The 12943-nt window shown below is 41.9% G+C and overlaps 3 non-coding genes across 3 annotated transcripts; all 3 read right to left on the bottom strand.

Moving 5' to 3' along the window:
• Positions 1 to 1326: 1326 nt before the first annotated feature.
• trnag-ucc (transfer RNA glycine (anticodon UCC)) lies at positions 1327 to 1398 on the bottom strand. The gene has a single exon. It is a non-coding gene; the product is annotated as a tRNA-Gly (tRNA).
• A 2379-nt stretch (positions 1399 to 3777) lies between these two features.
• On the bottom strand, positions 3778 to 3849 carry trnaw-cca (transfer RNA tryptophan (anticodon CCA)). Its single transcript has one exon. It is a non-coding gene; the product is annotated as a tRNA-Trp (tRNA).
• A 6604-nt stretch (positions 3850 to 10453) lies between these two features.
• trnag-ucc (transfer RNA glycine (anticodon UCC)) lies at positions 10454 to 10525 on the bottom strand. Its single transcript has one exon. It is a non-coding gene; the product is annotated as a tRNA-Gly (tRNA).
• Positions 10526 to 12943: the final 2418 nt, after the last annotated feature.

Below are 12943 nucleotides of genomic sequence, written 5' to 3'. Positions count from 1 at the left end.
TGCAGTTAGAACTAAGGAGTCTAATAAGACTTGGTGGTACGCAGAACTGAAGTGCCAAGTGACAGGCTATCACTTTCATTGCACACCGCATTGTCTTCTCGCAGGGAGCGAATTGGGGAAATGTTGGATTTACGGCATCATGTAGAAAGACTGAATGGTTTAGTTACAGAAAAAGATAAAAAAGATAGTGACCTTTCTTACTAGCTGAACTAACCTGCATAAAATTAAGAAGATACAGACATTTTCATGCAATTATTTCAAGTTACAGTCTGCTGCTCAGACACAGTTTGGCGCACAGATGCAACTATCATCAACTCAATTATAAACATATATCTAGAGAGACAGAGAGACAGACATGGACTACATATCGTGCACATTGTATGAAATCATGCTGGTATATGTAGGCTTGTAGATGATTGTTAAGAGGCCTATTTGGAAACATACGAAATGAGATATTACCATAATGAAGTCATGATACATGAAGGAAATGTTTTTCATGTTGGCAAAAGTACCCTGTCAAAATGAAAATGAATGAGAGAATACTAAAACAAAGGGCTCGTCCGGGATTTGAACCCTTTGAATCATACCCCTAGACCAACGAGCCACATAGCACAGGTTTCTGTGAAAACTAGTTAACATCAGTGCCACGTAGAGAGTTGTGCGCTCCTCTATTTGAACACTTCCTTCTTCAAACATTGCATGAGTGTCTGACTGCCGCCATCTAGCGGTGCTGACTGACCGATGGCTCGGGTATCTTGGATGTTGTTAAATGACATAACTGTCCGCCCAAGACACTGATGACCAAGGGTCATAGTTTTCCCCTGTAATAATAACAACAATAGTAATTGGAGTGAATGGAAGTGGCATTTCTATTTCTCCTTACTTTAGCCGTCATCGTCGCCAACATTGTTGTTGGTGAGCATGGAGAGGAGTGTATTAGCTTTTAAAGTATATTCAAGCAATGAACACGTCAAATAAATGTAATACCGAATACTTTTGCACGCAAGTGCACATGTATGTTACAGCGCTTCTGGGAGCACGGCCCACGTGAAGCAAGAGGGCGCAGTAAAGGTCTGCGAGTCAAGTGTGATGTGGGTATCCTGCAGCAGGGAGAGGAACCTTTGTTTTTCTACAGACGAAGCTGGTGCTGTGGGATACTAGTGTAAGGCCATTTATTCGTCATCTGTTCATGCGCAACGGTTCACCAGAAGTGTGTTAGTGAAAACAGCGGTAAGTGCAGGCTTAGTAGGGTCGCAATAGCTTGAATGGTGTCGAACTCCCCCGAAGCATCACAAGTGTGATGGCGGAAGCCTAGAAAGAAAACGTTGCGTTGGCCGGGAATCGAACCCGGGTCAACTGCTTGGAAGGCAGCTATGCTCACCACTATACCACCAACGCCCAGAAAGTCTCTCATTCCATGACTTTTGATGCATTTCAGATCATTCATCTGACTAGATACATGCGAATAATCACAGCCTACAGTGTAAAGCTTCTGATTACAGACAGGGCGTGTTGAGTGTGCTAAGTAACTTGCTAAATTCACTAACAAACAGTCGCTGCTCTTACTACAAAACAGGTGCAAGATATATCATTCTTAGCTAAACAAACCACGTAAACAATCAATGTAACTCTTAACTAAACTAGGAAACGCGAGAGAAAAAGGCGATACTTAGCTGCGGCGACTTGAGCGACTTCTCATCTGGCTTGCCCGAGTGTCCAGATGCATATGTGGAAATACTTCTATACAAACCATGAACATAGATTCTCGATAGATGAATACTGTTTATTTAAAGGCCAGTTTTTATTTAGCGCATAGTTTATTGAATTTACCCACCAAGGTGGAACACGGACAATGATGTATTTGATTGACAGTGTAACTTGGACTGTTGGAGTAACTTGGACACCCATTGGAATGGAAAAACAAACTCGAGAAAAAAGTGTGTGTGTGTGTGTGTGTGTGTGTCACCTGCTGGTAGTGATGCATTTACATAACCTACAGACTATTTGGGCTGATTGTTCCTGGTGTATTAATGAAACTTTTCAAAGCGGTGGCTTACGTAGATGACATCACAGTCATTGTTAAGAATGGCAAGGATGTACCTTACCTTAAATGACTGTCAGAAATGAATTGAGTTTCTTCAGTGGTTAATGGCTTTTACTGGGGGAACTAGGTAGAAAGCAAGCCACTGTCTCTAGCCACATTTTGGACAAATGGACAAAACTAGATGGATTTAAAAATAGACGGATAGACAGTCGGATGGCGTCTGTCTACAATATTTTAAATGATAATAGTATATGTAGTATATGCATGTGTATTATCAACTAATCTTTACAGAAAAGGGGTAATACCATAATAAAATGCTGATGAGAGGAGAAGAGATCTTATTCACTGGCCAAATACATGATTTCGACAATTGTCGTACATCTTGACGGCACTTAGCTTTACTTTTCACAATGTATGACTGCACTTACTGTACTTAACTGTATACATTGGAAGTTGTAAAATGTATTATCTTGAATTGCTTTGTTTAATGTAAATTTGAATTTGTAATGTTTGATGCCTTGTACTTAACTGTATTCTTGCACTTATGTTGCAAGTCGCCCTGCATAAGGGCGTCTGCCAAGAAATAAAAATAATAATAATGTTTAATAATAGTATATGTAGTATATGCATGTGTATTATAAACTAATCTTTACAGAAAAGGGGTAATACCATAATAAAATGCTGATGAGAAATTAAGAAAACCGTAAAAGAAAGGCATTTTAAACCAGGACCTCTCGCACTCTAAGAGAGAATCATATCTCGAACAAACTTACATTAGTGACATCTTTACACTAGTGCCACGTAGAAAGCGGTGCGCTCCAACAGCCGGAAACTTTCTCAGTCTCAAGTTCAAGCACCTTGTGTGTGACTGCCATCTAATGTTGCTGACTAATAGCACTATTGGACTAGAGGAGCTGGGGCTGGCAGAAATTCAGCCAGGCTTTTCTACAGGCGCAAACTCAGCTGATGCTGTGTAGGCTACTCCGTGTACGTCAATGAAAGTCTAGTGACTTCAATATACACACCCCGATGCACCCAAAGAGTGATTGTCAAAGTATGAGTGACTCGCTCCACTAGCAGCACCGACCTGCATCTCTCTGTGACACCCGGCGCCTCCGTCTGGATAAGCTGCTGGTAATGCCGAGCACGGCAGCAGATCTTGTACAGTGGAACCCTAATAATATTCCTAATAATATGGCAACATCCTGGGGGGTCGGTGTGCCGCGCCACAGTGCAGCGACCTTAGCGCATCACTAAAAGGCACCTTAGCGAGGCCTCGGAATCGCTCAAACATGAACCGAGAAATGAACATTGAATCCCATCTACTATTATTACCTAGTAGTGTTGATGTTATCTAAAGTATTTCTATACGTTTTTATTAGTGTATGAATTGTGTCGACCAGGGATCAGAAAGTGAGACAGTATAGGGTAGGCGGTAATCGAAAGCACAAGAAATACATAAAAGGGAGCTATACAGCAGGTGAATAAAACACGGATTGTGACAGTCCACTGTTAATAGCCTATAACAAGGCAGATTAAAATATAACAAACGATACGGATTCTTAAAATCAAATATAATTTCAACGTGCAGGAGACCAGACTGACTTTTATGCATCCTCTCGGGTGTAGATGCATGTTACTTAGACTAACAACGTTTGCATTCTAGGATATTAATAACACTCTCCAGAGCAGGAATTATTGAGTGATATTACAGGGAATGTTGAGTAAAAGACTGACCCCGACGTGATTTGAACACACAACCTTCTGATCTGGAGTCAGACGCGCTACCGTTGCGCCACGAGGTCCTTAAACTTCAGTTAACACAGGACGTCAAGGAAAAATATTGGGAACTATGGTGATGTTTTGCTAGTGACCATTAGGTTAATGAATGGGCAACTGAAGCATTGACGTGATGAAGAAGTTAAACAGAATGCTAAAGAGATAGTGACAGTGAGCATGACACAGAACACATGGCATGACGTGAATACCAAGTTAAACTTAAAGCAGAAATTACAGAAAGAAAGAAAAAAAAGAAAACCGGACACTGCACATATGTTTGGTCTTTCCTATATCTTTAATATGATATCTCAGTAGTTTAAATTTGATACAGAAATTATTCTGGAATCCCATGAAATGGAAAATACAGTGAATATAAAACTATATTTGCTGTATTTATAACAAATATATTCCGCTTATACACTCACCTAAAGGATTATTAGGAACACCATACTAATACCCCCTTTCGCCTTCAGAACTGCCTTAATTCTACGTGGCATTGATTCAACAAGGTGCTGAAAGCATTCTTTAGAAATGTTGGCCCATATTGATAGGATAGCATCTTGCAGTTGATCGAGATTTGTGGGATGCACATCCAGGGCACGAAGCTCCCGTTCCACCACATCCCAAAGATGCTCTATTGGGTTGAGATGTGGTGACTGTGGGGGCCAGTTTAGTACAGTGAACTCATTGTCATGTTCAAGAAACCAATTTGAAATGATTCGACCTTTGTGACATGGTGCATTATCCTGCTGAAAGTAGCCATCAGAGGATGGGTACATGGTGGTCATAAAGGGATGGACATGCTCAGAAACAATGCTCAGGTAGGCCGTGGCATTTAAACGATGCCCAATTGGCACTAAGGGGCCTAAAGTGTGCCAAGAAAACATCCCCCACACCATTACACCACCACCACCAGCCTGCACAGTGGTAACAAGGCATGATGGATCCATGTTCTCATTCTGTTTACGCCAAATTCTGACTCTACCATCTGAAGGTCTCAACAGAAATCGAGACTCATCAGACCAGGCAACATTTTTCCAGTCTTCAACTGTCCAATTTTGGTGAGCTTGTGCAAATTGTAGCCTCTTTTTCCTATTTGTAGTGGAGATGAGTGGTACCCGGTGGGGTCTTCTGCTGTTGTAGCCCATCCGCCTCAAGGTTGTACGTGTTGTGGCTTCACAAATGCCTTGCTGCATACCTCGGTTGTAACGAGTGGTTATTTCAGTCAAAGTTGCTCTTCTATCAGCTTGAATCAGTCGGCCCATTCTCCTCTGACCTCTAGCATCAACAAGGCATTTTCGCCCACAGGACTGCCGCATACTGGATGTTTTTCCCTTTTCACACCATTTTTTGTAAACCCTAGAAATGGTTGTGCGTGAAAATCCCAGTAACTGAGCAGATTGTGAAATACTCAGAACGGCCCGTCTGGCACCAACAACCATGCCACGCTCAAAATTGCTTAAATCACCTTTCTTTCCCATTCAGACATCCAGTTTGGAGTTCAGGAGATTGTCTTGACCAGGACCACACCCCTAAATGCATTGAAGCAACTGCCATGTGATTGGTTGGTTAGATATTTGCATTAATGAGAAATTGAACAGGTGTATCTAATAATCCTTTAGGTGAGTGTATTTGCCTTTACTAATATTGTATTTTATTTTACAATAGGTTTAATATAATAAGGTCCAAATAATAAATGTACATATTTGCACATGCTTGCTTTTGGTGAACAGGTAGAATTGGCCATTATCTGAAAAAAACATGCACTCACCTAGTTATTCACAGTTTAAACAGCGCCAGTGAATATTGGGTTTTAAAGTTACAAGAGTGACGATGAAGTTATTGCGTTTAGTTGCTTTAAATAACTACAGTGGTTTGTGGATAACAGGAATATGTGCACATACAGAAAAGTGAAAAGTAACGCTGGGTAAGTACACAATCAAATCAAGTTTCACGAAAGATGATATGCTTCAGATACAACTTAATAGTAAAAATGCATTATGGTAAAGAGTTAATAGCTTTGTTGATAACCTCAACGTATGCTAATCAGTCTCTGTTTCGTGTTTATTATCATAATAATTGTAATTATTATTATTAGTAGTAGTATTCTACAATAAAACTTGCATAAGTTCGAATTGTGCCGATATGTTTTCTGCACAAGGAAAAGTATATATATTATTAAGTTACACAAGCATTGTAAAGAAACCAACAACATATAGGCACCTGGATGTGTTCTTCCTACTTGGATAAGTAGGTTAGCCGGCTAAGTTTCAGGATAACTTGGCATTAACTCGGGATTTTCCATTCTCCGTAGCGAGTTTAAAGTTCAGCCAGCTATGTTTCCAGAGCAGCATGTCCAGCATCTCAAACCTGCTCCCTGTCAGGTTAACTTGAAGTTAGATGGCTAACAATCTCACTGTATTTCATCTGCCCAGTTAAATGACAGCTGACTGTGTCCCCCAACAATGACGGCGCCGTTCCTAACAGATCCAGTTGTGATCCAGACCCAGTAGCTTTTCTGCGAGGAATAATTCATAGAGATTATAGATTTAAATTATACAGATTAATTATTTGAGCGTTACAGGTTCGGTCGGAAAGGAATGATTTACGTAGCCGATTAATTAGGACCGCACATCAGTCATTCCGCCCTGGGCCGGCCCTGACCAATTTGATGCCCTAGGCAAGATTTTAGCTGGTCCCCTTGCATCGCAGCCAATTCCACCACCGATCATTGTGTTCATACACTCACACAGAAACTGCATAGCTTCATGTCTTAGATTTTCTTTATTTTTGAAACAATAAAAAACCACACAAAATAAAAACAGTATGCAAGAAACAAGTGACAAAACGAATTATGAATACAATATAAATAAGTATTGCACGAAAAAACTATATTACCGACACCATAGTGCAAGATGCATAATGTAGCAGTGTTCTACAGCCTTACTCGCCTTGCCTTTCTTGCAGCAAACAAGTGACATAAAACGAATTATAAATAAGTGGATGTTTCCTGCAGCACACTTGAAAGAAAAAGTACATTTCTCAGAATTATGTTATAGGTAATGGAGGTTGATGAAAGAGTTAAATAGCTGATCGATCAAAAGGTGTGATCGTTGTGGGGCATCTGTAAGAATGCACAATTCTCATTCATTCCAAACAGTGTCCCTTTATTGCATCACAAGCAATGGGCGTTAGCCTATTTTGGTATTTGTTTTGTGTGTTTTTTATTGCTTCTTGTTTTGTTTTATTTATTCACTTTCCACTGTCAGCTCTCTGCATTCCTTTCCCATCTCTCACTTCTTGATCCTCTGCAATCCGCCTTCCAAACACCTCTCACACCAGTGAGACTGCTCTCCTGGCAGTCACTGACTCCCTCAACTGTGCTCGGGCAGCCTCCCTCTCCTCAATCCTCATCCTCCTTGGTCTCTCCGCAACATTTGACACCGTCGATCACTCCATCCTCCTCTCCTGCCTCGCTGACCTTGGAATCTCTGGGACTGCTCTCACTTGTTTCTCCTCCTACCTCAACGACCGGACCTATCAAGTGGCGAGCTTCCTCATCCACCCCTCAACCTCTCCTCACAGGCATAACCCCCGGGTTTAGCTATCCTCCCGATGGGTCACACTTCGGTAGCTACCTTTTTTACTTTCATGGGGCCCTGAAATCCTCGCTGCGCCCCTGGTCATGAAAGCTGTAATGTCTGGTATCAAAATACATTACTGGCTTTCGGCTTACACACGTCATTTCAACCCACTTGCTCAAGCAGACCGAGTAAACGTTTACTCGAGGTATACGGTCACACAGAAGGAGCATCCCAAGAACACCAGTTAATGGCGTAGAAATTTTGAAAACACGCACAATTTTCCACGATCTAAGCCCACAGTTTACGTGCAAAATCTAATGTCTGAGATGATGGTATCCATGTAACATTCCCGAAATGGACGCATTTTAAAAGTGCAAGGTAACGGTCTGGTCCATTTATTGTGGGTTTCAAGGTAAAGTACATTGTTGATGGACGTTTCATGGTTAATGCGGATCAGTGGTTTCCTTTATCATTATGCTCTCTAAATTGTTGTGGGTCTGTTGTACACTGTTCAGTACTGTACATCGTGTTTTAATCCTAACTTGATAAAACACTTCGATTCATGGCTTTGTAGCCCCACCAGTGACGTAAAAAACCACTCGGTAAGATCATTAAAACAAAGTATTAAACAAGGCGCAATGCACAAGACAGTCCTTTGCCCTGTGCAGTGCTGCGGGTAAACAACTCGTCTCTAGTGCAATAAACTAAGACCATGTAAACCCGAGAGGGAGAGGGGCATTTAATCTGTGACTCGAGCATATTGTCTCCAGTGAGGTCAATACACGCGTCAGGGATATGTATGCTAAATGTAATGTAAATATGATGGATATAATGTATATTGTGGTGGAGTTCATAAACATAATGTCAGGTGAACTTTAGTGATATTCTGTGTTTTCTAAATTCCAAGCAGTGGGACTTTAAGTCATAACTTTGTGAGGAATTTACATGTCTTTATAAATTATATATCATTATAAAGTAATAATCCAGCTCACTTTGCTAGCTAGCCTACTGCCAGTTGCCATCCAAATGATGATAATGATCAGCTAGTAGTTAAGTACTGCAGTAGTTTGCCAGTTGTCAGCTAATGATTTTTGATAGTATTGTATTATTTAAATTCAGTTTTTTGTGCACTACAGTATTTTCAGTATTGAGTATTTTTGGTGTGGATGTTATTTTACCTAAACAGTTTATTAGTTATTGCTCTGATTTCAATATGCATAGTGCACTATTTACATTTGTATTGATTATTACATCAATTTCTTCAACAAGTACAGTGTATGTTAAAGTGCAATACATGTTCTGTGATGTGCATTATTTAAATGTTTGTGTTTATTTTAGTTTTAACTAAACATTCTCTATACGCCATAAACATGGGCACCACTAAAATGTTTTTCATCGAGAGGGGGGATGGTTCTGGGGCTACTATCAAATCTCGCATATGGCCCCCAAATGGCTAGGGCCGGCTCTGGACATCACACATTACATAGGATGGGACTGACGTTGGATGCGACTTTTCGTGACTTAAATCAAGTAACAAGTTACTAGTACACACATAGCCTCTAAGTGTACTGAGTAATGATACTCTCTCTTTCGTTCATTCGTTCCTTAGTATAATTACCTTTAGTAGTAGTAGTACTGGCCACTACTCGGAAGGTAGCGATGCGCACCAGCTTTCTCATAGTTTTGTGTTTTAGATAATGGTTCAATACGGACTCAATCCCCTTTCATGGACATGGCAGGGAACTTGCAGTTAGAACTAAGGAGTCTAATAAAACTTGGTGGTACGCAGAACTGAAGTGCCAAGTGACAGGCTATCACTTTCATTGCACACCGCATTGTCTTCTCGCAGGGAGCGAATTGGGGAAATGTTGGATTTACGGCATCATGTAGAAAGACTGAATGGTTTAGTTACAGAAAAAGATAAAAAAGATAGTGACCTTTCTTACTAGCTGAACTAACCTGCATAAAATTAAGAAGATACAGACATTTTCATGCAATTATTTCAAGTTACAGTCTGCTGCTCAGACACAGTTTGGCGCACAGATGCAACTATCATCAACTCAATTATAAACATATATCTAGAGAGACAGAGAGACAGACATGGACTACATATCGTGCACATTGTATGAAATCATGCTGGTATATGTAGGCTTGTAGATGATTGTTAAGAGGCCTATTTGGAAACATACGAAATGAGATATTACCATAATGAAGTCATGATACATGAAGGAAATGTTTTTCATGTTGGCAAAAGTACCCTGTCAAAATGAAAATGAATGAGAGAAGACTAAAACAAAGGGCTCGTCCGGGATTTGAACCCTTTGAATCATACCCCTAGACCAACGAGCCACATAGCACAGGTTTCTGTGAAAACTAGTTAACATCGGTGCCACGTAGAGAGTTGTGCGCTCCTCTATTTGAACACTTTCTCCTTCAAACATTGCATGAGTGTCTGACTGCCGCCATCTAGCGGTGCTGACTGACCGATGGCTCGGGTATCTTGGATGTTGTTAAATGACATAACTGTCCGCCCAAGACACTGATGACCAAGGGTCATAGTTTTCCCTTGTAATAATAACAACAATAGTAATTGGAGTGAATGGAAGTGGCATTTCTATTTCTCCTTACTTTAGCCGTCATCGTCGCCAACATTGTTGTTGGTGAGCATGGAGAGGAGTGTATTAGCTTTTAAAGTATATTCAAGCAATGAACACGTCAAATAAATGTAATACCGAATACTTTTGCACGCAAGTGCACATGTATGTTACAGCGCTTCTGGGAGCACGGCCCACGTCAAGCAAGAGGGCGCAGTAAAGGTCTGCGAGTCAAGTGTGATGTGGGTATCCTGCAGCAGGCAGAGGAACCTTTGTTTTTCTACAGACGAAGCTGGTGCTGTGGGATACTAGTGTAAGGCCATTTATTCTTCATCTGTTCATGCGCAACGGTTCACCAGAAGTGTGTTAGTGAAAACAGCGGTAAGTGCAGGCTTAGTAGGGTCGCAATAGCTTGAATGATGGCTATTGGCGGAAGCCTAGAAAGAAAACGTTGCGTTGGCCGGGAATTGAACCCGGGTCAACTGCTTGGAAGGCAGCTATGCTCACCACTATACCACCAACGCCCAGAAAGTCTCTCATTCCATGACTTTTGATGCATTTCAGATCATTCATCTGACTAGATACATGCGAATAATCACAGCCTACAGTGTAAAGCTTCTGATTACAGACAGGGCGTGTTGAGTGTGCTAAGTAACTTGCTAAATTCACTAACAAACAGTCGCTGCTCTTACTACAAAACAGGTGCAAGATATATCATTCTTAGCTAAACAAACCACGTAAACAATCAATGTAACTCTTAACTAAACTAGGAAACGCGAGAGAAAAAGGCGATACTTAGCTGCGGCGACTTGAGCGACTTCTCAGCTGGCTTACCCGAGTGTCCAGATGCATATGTGGAAATACTTCTATACAAACCATGAACATAGATTCTCGATAGATGAATACTGTTTATTTAAAGGTCAGTTTTTATTTAGCGCATAGTTTATTGAATTTACCCCCCGAGGTGGAACACGGACAAACAAAAATCAAACCTGCTCAGTGTCAGGTTAACTTGAAGTTAGATGGCTAAATAAATTATACAGATTATTTATTTGAGCGTTACAGGTTCGGTCGGAAAGGAATGATTTACGTAGCCGATTAATTAGGACCGCACATCAGTAGATAGTAGGGTTTTTTGGGCGCGGCCTATTTTGTTATGACGTATGCCCTAAGCTTATTAATATGCCTACGTCATAATTGGGGGGCGTGATTTTAGAGTTATTTCCTTAATTATTCCTACGTCATATCCGTCAGAAAGTGTACACCCCTAAAACCCTGAACAACAAGGCCACCCATAAAGACCCCCCCCCCCTCTGAAGGCAACGCCCCGAAACTCTCCTCTCTATTTAAGACCCCGCGCTGCTTTTAGGCAATACCTCTTTAATTCTCAGCATCTGAAACATCCCGCTTCTTCAACATGTCCAGCGACATCAACATGAAACCCCGCAAGAAACAATCCCGGGCAAGGGTTCCTGTACTCACCAATTTGAAGATTGAACGCTCCTGGGTGTTGTTCTGGGGGGGTCGACGGGGTTACCGCTTTAAAAGGGATCCCAGCTATGTTGGAGTGGAGCTTTTTGCTTTGGGAGAGAAGGAGGGTACGTTGGAACCTTTTGAGACGGTGATTGAATACTCTTTTGAGGACTGGTTGAAGGTGATGGCATGGAGAGACCTGGGGCTTGTGGATAAGACTCTAGAAGGCTTGCAAGAGGGTCCAAGAGAAGGCGAAACGGAGTCTCCGACTCAGAGTTTTGAAAGGTGTGAATGGGAAAGCTTGCAGAACTACGGTACAGTGGTGAAGAGTCTATCTCTAACTACTGATCGTAAGGTTTTGTTTAGCAGTACCCTGATTACAAACCCTATTGAAGGGGTTGTGGAGGATCCAGAAAAACAGGTTACTGAAATTATGTTTGACGCCGTGGACTGGCCGTTCTTGAAAGAGGTCATAAACTGTATAAATGATGGTTTTGACATCTTGACCAAATGTTCACAACTGGATTCTGTTAGAAGTTGAATATGCTGGATTATGGATTATATATCCCCCTTGAATGACGACGACGATGATAAAACAGACGACCTGTGGGGGGTTGGAGGGGGGTCTGACGGCTCAGGGTCTACTCTCTTCTAAGAGGGCGGTGTGTCGTGACGTAGTGAAGAGATAGGATAAAAGGCGCAACAATTCATTCATGGTTTAAAATTAAAGAGAATGTCTTACCCGAAAGCTGCGGACGTCGACAGGCTCTACAGGCCTCTTCAAACCCGGGATCACCCCTGGTTCTATTCCCCAGATTTTGTATACACTCCGGAACCCTCTGACTGCGGTTACCCTCCAAGACCTCAGACCCCGGTCCCTCAGGACGAAACAACATGCGGAGCGATGGATGTCCAAATGAGTCTCGGGGATCCCCAGCCTCTGGAGCTCATGGAGGGCCTCGATTTTGCCAAACTGTCTACCGTCTGTGCGTCTCAGGAGGGGGTCAGTCCAATGGATGTAGAAACACCCCACAAACCACCAGGCGACCCAATGAGCATCGGACTGTCTCGGGGGCGTGATGAAGACGCAGGATTTATGCCCGGGGTAGGTGTCCAAGTAAGCAGAGTGGTTAAAAGCACCCTGGTGTATATTCTGAGTGCTCTCATCGACCGAGCTCTGAAAGAAGTCTGTCGGGGGTGTGAAGTGAATCACCCCAGTCAGTTGAGACACAGTTGTTTGTTTGAACCAGACCGTTACTATTTCCTGTTCTATTTCAACGTGTTTTACAGAAGACTGAACAAACCGTGGCTGAAACCGGCACTAATCAAGGCTCTGTCTTACTCCCACATACATGTCACTGCTGGACAAGTCCAGAAAATCATAGATGAGATTTTGCTGGAGCTGAAAAAGGAGCCGTTTATAATAGAGAAACTTGGGCAGCTGCTCAATGACCTGGATGAGCCAAGTA

This window comes from Amia ocellicauda, unplaced genomic scaffold (genome assembly GCF_036373705.1).
Source record: "Amia ocellicauda isolate fAmiCal2 unplaced genomic scaffold, fAmiCal2.hap1 HAP1_SCAFFOLD_112, whole genome shotgun sequence".
In the NCBI taxonomy this organism is placed as follows: Eukaryota; Metazoa; Chordata; class Actinopteri; order Amiiformes; family Amiidae; genus Amia; species Amia ocellicauda.
The sequence above is the reverse complement of the archived record's forward strand: the minus strand, read 5'-3'. Positions and strand labels throughout refer to the sequence as shown.